The 9,446-nt window shown below is 42.3% G+C and overlaps 1 pseudogene; it reads left to right on the top strand.

The window, feature by feature from the left end:
* The first annotated feature begins 8,322 nt into the window (after positions 1-8,322).
* LOC126475831 (5S ribosomal RNA) lies at positions 8,323-8,440 on the top strand (annotated as a pseudogene).
* The last annotated feature ends 1,006 nt before the right edge of the window (positions 8,441-9,446 follow it).

The following is a 9,446-nucleotide window of genomic DNA, read 5'->3' as shown; positions in this document are numbered from 1 at the left end:
TCTATCGAAACAAGCTAAATACTTTCTTTCAGTTTTTAATACACAAAGCAAAATCGGTAAATCCATGTACCCCAGGAAGGTAAATTCAATGTTGGTTTGTATTCGTAAAGGTAAGATTGCGGCGCTTAATTCTGTCACTGACGTAAACTTCAGAAAATACTTCTAACATTGTGATAAAAATTTTAACATAGTCGTCTATTGGTTCTTTGGTGTACTACGCCGCCACTAAAGCAGACATCAGAACTACGAATCTGAGCAAACTCTGTGGTGTCACCGCCAGACACCATACTTGCTAGGTGGTAGCTTTAAATCGGCCGCGGTCCATTAGTACATGTCGGACCCGCGTGTCGCCACTGTGTGATCGCAGACCGAGCGCCACCACAAGGCAGGTCTCGAGAGACGGACTAGACTCGCCCCAGTTGTACGGACGACGTAGCTAGCGACTACACTGACGAAGCCTCGCTCCTTTGCCGAGCAGATAGTTAGAATAGCCTTCAGCTAAGTCCATGGCTACGACCTAGCAAGGCGCCATTAGCCTTACATAGCTTGTATCTAAAGAGTCTCACTTGTATCGTCAAGAGCGATGTATACAACAAGGATGGATTAAAGTATTCCAGAAGCTACGTACTTTTCTTTATAGCATTCATTACGTATCCTGTTACAGACCTATCTCTTACCTGCGTGAACTAAACGCGTGCCTTTCGGCTACTTCCGTGGCGTGGCTGTCTTGCTACGCCACAACAAACTCCTAAAACATTAAAATACAGTAGCTTGCTCCATTAAGTTTCGGGAATGCAGCCGCATAAATTCTGCTTCTTCTTCTAATATTTCGGCTGCATATCTTTCAGCCATCTTCAGAGAGAGCCGTACGACTGACGCTCCAGCGCTCGCTCCATCCTTTTAAATTTGCGGACCGCGCCACCGCGCATGCGGCCACAGATGAACAAGGCGCCAGTGATGTTGATCGGCGGCAAAGACGTAACATATGCATGAGTTACGTCTGTGGCTGCGCATTCGATCCATGCTGGGAGATCGATGTATTACTGGGAGCTGAACTGTAGCGACGTCTTTGTAAGTTCAATATTGAGTGTGCCGGATTCAATGATTAATCATGGATCGAATGAGCAGCCACAGACGTAACTCATGCCTATGTTACGTCTTTGCCGCCGATCAACATCACTGGCGCCTTGTTCATCTGTGGCCGCATGCGCAGTGGCGCGGTCCGCAAATTTGAAAGGATGGAGCGAGCGCTGGAGCGTCAGTCGTACGGCTCTCTCTGAAGATGGCTGAAAGATATACAGCCGAAATATTAGAAGAAGAAGCAGAATTTATGCGTCTGCATTCCCGAAACTTAATGGAGCACTCTTTGCGCCGCGAAAACCTGAAGATTCACAGTAGCTTATTTGTTTTGGGATCTGATTTTGGTGAAATAGAACCACTATGTTCCCCCATGCAACGTTCAAGTTACCTGTGGAAACTACATGAAAATTCTTCTAGAAGTTTTGAAGATTAGAGTGTTCAAACGGACAGTTTTGCAGTTATCGATAGTTCTGCAGTTTTGTTATTAGCATAGATATAGATAGATTTTCCACTGGCTGCTTTAATTAATATTCTTTCTCTTCTTTTGACAGCTACCTTAATTTCAGTATTGAGTAGCGTATAATATAAATTCTTTCCACTTAATATTCTGTCTAACTCTCCTTTGCGGTCTCACGCTCAACTACTGACTACTTGACAACGCATACATCGATAATGTAGTGGACTTGTGAGTTCTTAGTTTAAGGGTTCGCCGACCTCGAGAATCTGTTTCTGGTCGGTGTGGTAACGGTGATCCATCGCTGGATTTCACTACTGTTCAGTGTTAGGCTTAGCTGGGACCCTGTTTTTCACAGGGCGCTAAAACTGGGAAGACTTAAGTAATATTACGAGTGCCTTTCGGAGCTATCAAAAACTAATTTACTTGAAACCATTTCAGACTTGTTCTCTGCGATAGTGTGGAAATATTTTCAAACTTAAAATTATTGCTAACTGAGGAAACCGACGTTGCGAGGGCATTTGTGTGGTGTCACCGCCAGACACCACACTTGCTAGGTGGTAGCCTTTAAATCGGCCGCGGTTCGGTAGTATACGTCGGACCCGCGTGTCGCCACTGTCAGTGATTGCAGACCGAGCGCCACCACACGGCAGGTCTAGAGAGACTTACTAGCACTCGCCCCAGTTGTACAGCCGACTTTGCTAGCGATGCTACACTGACAAATACGCTCTCATTTGCCGAGACGATAGTTAGCATAGCCTTCAGCTACGTCATTTGCTACTACCTAGCAAGGCGCCATTACCAGTTTATATTGAGATTATTATTGATGTATCAACAAGAGCGATGTACACCAATTATGGATTAAAGTTAAGTATTACATCAACTACGTACTTTATTTGCTACTATTAATTCCCTTAACGGTTCCAGACCTCGCGCCAGCCTGCGTGAGCTTAAGCGCGTGCCTTTCGGCTTCACCTCATAGTGACTTGGCTGTCTTGCCAAGTCACAACAATTTGTATCTGTGCCCAAGACGTCGTACATTTGAAACTTATTTTTGACGTAAATCTTACCTGTATACGTTGTTCGAAGCAATAGCGATTGGCTACATGAACGAAGAGCTTCTTTGCTTCACTGACGCGAGAAAGAGCCACAGAGACTTGGTAGTGCAAAAAGCAAATGAAACTAAGGTCCACGCCCGCAACATACGGCGTCTGGCCTTGTGCTTCTTTGTGGTCATAGCATAATATAAGCTGTACCCGCCAGGACAGCCGTGAGCACTAACGCGCTGGCTCCACAGCTCGTGGGCGTGCGGTAGCGTTCTCGCTTCCCGCGCCCGGGTTTCCGGGTTCGATTCCCGGCGGGGTCAGGGATTTTCTCTGCCTCGTGATGACTGGGTGTTGTGTGCTGTCCTTAGGTTAGTTAGGTTTAAGTAGTTCTAAGTTCTATGATGACCGTAGATGTTAAGTCCCATAGTGCTCAGAGCCATTTGAACCATTTGAACTAACGCGCTGCTTCCTGGACTCGGTTAGTCGCGTCGGCCCCGGATCGAATCCGCCCAGCGGATTGACGATGGCGGCCGGTGTGCTGGCCAGCCTGGATGTGGTTTTTAGGCGGTTTTCCACATCCCACCAGGAGAATACCGGGCTGGTCCCCACGTTCCGCCTCAGTTACGCGGCTCGCAGACATCTGAACACAGTCGCACTATTCCAATGGTTACGCCAGACGCAGACAGTTGGGGTACACTAGTTCCTTCCCAGCGGGTATGGGGTGGCTACAGGAAGGGCATCTGGCCACCCCTTAAAATTTACATGCCACATCCGATTAACCAGGAGACGCCGCAAGTCGGGATAAATGCTTGGAAAGAGAGAGCATAACATAAGCTCGCTGGGAACTGCACGTGTTTAAAGCGGATAGGTAAATTGTAAGGAAGAAATAGGATTCATGATTTAAAAAACTCGCTAGTCTGCGTCACTTCTCATCAAATGTCCGCTTCTATGGCAAAAAGTCAGATGAGCTAACTTTAAGCCTCTGTGAGTGAAAGATTGCGAGATGCGTGATACTTCAAGGCGTTCTCGATCATAGACATTTTGCGCCTGGCTCTCAGAAGGAGTTTTCCAAAGAGCGAATTAAAGACTGATGTTTTAGAACTGCAGTTAGTCTCGCTTCACAGTCTTCATTGGATTCCTGAGAGCGTATTGTCATTAGTCTTTTAGTCGTTGTATTCAGAAAGACTCAATCGTTTTCTAGACATTTTTATTTTAAATAAAACGAAATCAAAATGTAATGACTAGGCACCCAACTCCCAAAGTAGACGTTATTATCAATTTCCTCTAGCAAACAATGTAAATGAAACCTATCGTAAGAAGCAAAGCAATGTCGTTAATCTTTTGATGCACAAAGCGAAATCAGTATGCTCGTATATCCTAGCCAACTAAATTGAATGTCAGCTTATATTCGTGAAGATGAGACTTTGGCACTTAATTCTGTCACTGGCGTATACTTTCAAAATTACTTTTGTCTCTGTTCCAGGAAAGAAGTCAAATTTAAATCAAACTTATCGAAAGACGTAAGGCAATGTTGTTAAGTTTTGAATACACAAAGCAAAATCAGTAAATTCTTACTTTCTAGCCAAGTAAATACGTCATTAGTTTGTATTCCTAAAGATAACATTACGGTGCTTAATTCTGTCACTGACGTAAACTTCTGAAAATACATTTGTGAACGACTGAACCAAAACAACTTTTGGTTGTATGGCGCACTACGAAACTAAAAGAGCCGTCGATTGGTTCTTTGGCGTAATACGCCGTGATGATTAAGCACCCGAACTATTAAATACAGCAGATGATTTTATACAAAATTTTAAATTACTTCATTTTTTTCTTTCGTTATATGATTTTGATGAAATGTTGCCACGGGCTACGCTCGATATACCTGTGAAAACCCTATTAAAATTCGTCTAGTCTGTTCAGACAGAAAGATGATAGTCTTAAAGATTTATTACTAGAATGGAAACTGAAGTCTTTTTGTGAACACACTTTGTTGAACCCTAATTAATATTCTGATGCGGTATATTAGAACTTAAATTAACTTAGATGATTAAATAATTAGTAATGAGGAGAGTTTAATCTAACTGGGCAAATACAAATTATGTAAGAACGCAGAATGCTATACTGAAATAAAATTTCGTTTGTTGATTTGATAATTAAGGAATCGTTTTCCTTAAATAATTTTTCTTTTCAACTGTGAGGCGACTGTTGTACTCCAGTGGATTTAGTTCCAGAGTACATAGGTCTTTCGTTCTCCTTCCTTTCTTTGTAATGTTGAATGTTGTCTAGAGGACACTTTCACTTTTAGAGAGAGAGAGGATTATCCTTCATGTCTTTAAACCAAGAAACCTGAGATATATTAACTTTTGCTGTGATCACATAGTTATCTGCAGCTATGTGTAAATTCTTGCAATAATTCTCCTCCATATTTGCAACACCAAATGAAGTTTATGGGCTACTACATGTTATTAACGTTTCTAGATCATGTGGTATTAACAATTTACTGACACCTTTCCTCTTGTCAATCATAGCGAATTCACGGTAACAAGGAAGAAACAAATGGCCACTAACAAGAAGCCTCTGATTTCATCAAGGAGACCTTTTGCAACGAGATGCGGAAGGGCATCAACCATTGTCTCATTTTCTCCTATTATCAGTTGACATTGCCGGCTTTCTCTTATTAGAGGGAAGAAGGGAAATAACTTCGATCATCGAGGAAACAATTTCATTCTCACCACGCCCACTGACACTGTTTCCAAGGACACGTGCATGCATCTTCAGTGTTACAAACATGAACACACGGACTGAAGCAGGACAATTGGCGGGAGTAGTACACCTCACACTGTATCACTACTAGGCGTCTGTGACGAAATATTATCTTCGCGTAAGGCAAACACTGCCTTCTCTGCTTTCCTCTAGTGAAGCTTAAGAGCTTATGTGTGTTGAGGCTCACACTTACTTTTGGCACGCTTTAAGTCACAAGTACTATAAGTACCCGATGTGGCCGTCCAAATCTGAAATTAGGAACATTCTTCTTAAATGTATCAGCGTAGTATTTGTATGTCACTTTCGTATCTGAATATTTTTCAATAAAAGCTTTTAATAGGCTTGACATTTTCAAACCTGGGCTTAACGATTGTTTGTTAAATCGCTTCCTATTACAATGATTTTTTTCTATGAGAAAGAATTTGATGTGTTCACATATTTGCTTTCTCCCTTCTTCTGAATACTTTCTGGTGCACCGTGTTTTCCCACATTATCAGCAGAAAAGCATTCTCCTTTCTTCTTTTTCTCTTTCAAAACCTGGACACGTTTGTGAGACAGTGCAAATATATATGAATACGTTTTACGACAGACTTGTACGACAGACTACTGTTACTATCTGGAACAGTGTAGCAGACTGCTGTTTGTCGGCGGCTTTTGGTAGGATCGTAATATTTTCCATACCGCCTCCTCTTTACAACACCAAGTTCCATATGACGAAGCGTAAATGTTCCCTGTTGCTCTAACGTGCATTTGTAGGAATCCAAAAATAGCTGTAGTTCGCGTTCAGCTGACAAAGTATGACATGCTCCTTCAAAATTGCACATTACCTGAGAAAGAACTGTACTGCTACTATTAGCAGTAGTAGTCGTTGTCGTATTTTTACCATCTAACTGCAAGATTGAAAATACAGATGTAGGTTATGTTAGGAGTAAAAGTAAAACTTTCACTAACTTGAGCTTTCGAAGGCTGTTTTGCTGGTACATATTTATCTGTAGTTTTATAGTAGTGTCCATTGTTTCTTAGTCTCTTTCTTTCCCTCGGAATACTTTCAGAGCCCCCTTTTCTCTTTTTTAGAATTTTAACATTACCGCTGGAAGACATTTGGTGCTACGCGCGGTTAACAGGCTACTATCAGCTGGTGAGAACAAGCGGCGCTTGGACTCTTATTAACTAAACGTACCGCTGAAGATACAGTTACTACCCTCTTCCGAGGACATTAAAAACTACAAGAAAAAGAACTGTTTCTGACGCCCGAACAACAGGGAACTGACGTGTATCGAGACTAGAGAATAGTGCATTGATAATGGCTAGGCACTAGCCGAAATCTGGATTTGCCAAATAAAACCTTCAAAAACAAGGTCGACTGATTCCCGCGCTCTATAATTGATAAATAATACCACAGTCGCTGAGTGCACCAACTTTCCTAATGGAAGGTAACCTGATGGTACAAGAAAAGTGTTGAAGGTATTAATGTTACATGAATGCGTGGTGTCCTTTCTCTCAGACGTATCCAAAAGAACGGACACCACGCATTCATATAATTGATTCACCTAGATGGGCAACGAATCCACTTTCTCTGCTGCAGATGCACAAGTGCATCCGACCTCCTGCGGGAATCTCAGAGTGGCGAGCATCGAGGAAATGGACAGGAAATACGGATACGTGGCGCTCGGTGGGGATGTAATTAACGCACCTCCGATAGTAATCAGGAGATTCTGGGTTCGAATTCTCGTCCGGGACATATTTTCACCGGTCGCCTCTGATTCCGCGTAATGTCACGGTGCAGCTGACGTGAGTTCTTTCAGTTCTCTCACCGACACCGACCTCCACCTTCGAATTACACATTATAAAATATCCAGCACGGCACACAGACCTCTATAAACCATCCAAGTCACATTTTTTTTCTTCGGAAATTAGATCCTTTCTAATTTTGAGTATTCCTTTATTAATTACTGAACAGAAAGTTTCTAAGTTCAGTGTTTCACAATACTACCTCTCTTTTCGGAACTCCTTTTATTTTCATACGCAGTATCAACTCTGAGAAGAACCTTTTGCTTTATCAGACTGCAGAGCGATAATGAAGATCACTAGCACTATCTGGCTGATTATGGCCGGTTTTAACAGTGAATTACTGTCGGGGCGTACGCGAGAGTCGTGTGTAATTCTGCTTAGCTAATGGCCGTGGCGGACCAGAATAACGCACTAAACAGCTGCCCCTAGCCATTAACCTCCTTGCAAAATCAGGTTTGATTAACGGAGGACGAAACTTTTTCCAGTTCTTTTCCCAACAGTTCTTTTCCCTTGGTTCTGGAAACACATTTATTGATACGCGTCACTGGCAAATATTCATCTGGCATATTCCGCATCCACATTTGCTACCGGCAATAATGTTGGGCGGATACACAGACAGCAGCTGCATTATGCAACGAATAGGACAATTTACCAGTTGATCTTAGCTCGTTCTCAAAAGGTATTAGTGAAAACTACTGTGTTGTACTTTAAACTTGATGAGTGCCACAGTACTAAAGACAGTCTTGTTTGGAGCACACATAATGTCTTCACTGTTACTGGCATGTTTAAAATGAATAATTTTTCATTCGACTGTTATACACTGTTTCTGTTAAAAATGTGTAATATTTATGCCCTTCTCCGCGTAGGTCACGGGTAGAATTCAGTAATATTTCATAATAACATTAAAATGAGTATTTCCTAGTACAGATTTAGGAACCTTAGATTATATGCAAAATAATATATCTTTCTATATTCCCATTCCGGTTGTCTTGTTGTACCTTGATCAGGAGGCAATGAAAGTCGAAGTATCACTTCTGGACCATCGTTAGTGTTGATTAAACGGAGTACCAGATCACAGGCACCATTGTAATATTGACAGAAAGGAGTCATCTGATCGTTATTGTAACACATAAAATGCGTGATACGGAGAAGAGCAAACAATTAAAGGTAACTAGATAAAAATAAGCCAATGGCCTTGCTGCAGTGGTAACACCAGTTCCCGTCAGATCAGCGAAGTTAAGCGCTGTCGGTCTGGGCTAGGACTTGGATGGGTGACCATTCGGTCTACCGAGCGCTGTTGGCAAGCGGGGCGCACTCATGCCTTGTGAGGCAAACTGAGCAGCTACTTGACTGAGAAGTAGCGGCGCCGGTCTCGAAAACTGACGTACGGCTGGGAGAGCGGTGTGCTGACACATGCTTCTCCATATCAGCATCCGGTGACACCTGTGGGCGAGGATGACACGGCGGCCGGTCGGTACCGTTGGGCCTTAATGGCCTGTTTGGGCGGAGTTTAGTTTAGTTTTAGATAAAATTAGTTAATTCATATTTTGAATTTGTGTCCACAGTTAATGTTACCAGCGACTGCCTTGGTATTGAAATGTTATAGTACTGAATCTGCTTGAGAAAGGGAATAGATCAGAAGAAGATCTGGTGTACAGAGAATTTATATCGGATTCAGACATCACAGGTTAAGTTTGATAATGTGCTCACCGACCGGTGTAGTATCCGAACGGGATTTATTCTGCCACCCATGTTATTCAGTTTTTGTGCTCAGAGAGAATTTCTCAGGAAACACTAGGGGATACTGAAAAACGCACATAGGTGTACGGAGTCTTGATCAGCTTCATTATGCTGATGATACAGTATTGATTGCTGATAATTAGATGATCTTCAACAACTTTTCAGCTAAGTAGGAGATTGCCGAAGCAAACTATGTCGGAATATTAACTCCAACAAGGTGAATTTTATGACTGTTCATTATCTTGAAACGTTGCTCCGAGAAGTTTGGGGAACAGACATGGAGATGATGCTGCATACAGAAAGCCCATGACGCCTTCATAAAATTAAAAAAGAAGTCATCACAGGTACAGGCGAAGACCTAAATCTTACAATTAGATCTGTAAGATGCTATTGCTACACAGTTCTGAAAGACTGACACTTAATATGACAACATGAAGTATGTTGAGGCCCCTGAAATGTGGATTTACCGAAGAATGCTTTAAATACAGTGGACGGGAAGAGTAGCTAACATCGCAAGAATACGCATACTGAGAGAAATGTTAACAACGTTTATAAAGAAGAAAAGCCAC

The sequence above is a fragment of the Schistocerca serialis genome, chromosome 4, assembly GCF_023864345.2.
Source record: "Schistocerca serialis cubense isolate TAMUIC-IGC-003099 chromosome 4, iqSchSeri2.2, whole genome shotgun sequence".
In the NCBI taxonomy this organism is placed as follows: Eukaryota; Metazoa; Arthropoda; class Insecta; order Orthoptera; family Acrididae; genus Schistocerca; species Schistocerca serialis.
The sequence above is the reverse complement of the archived record's forward strand: the minus strand, read 5'-3'. Positions and strand labels throughout refer to the sequence as shown.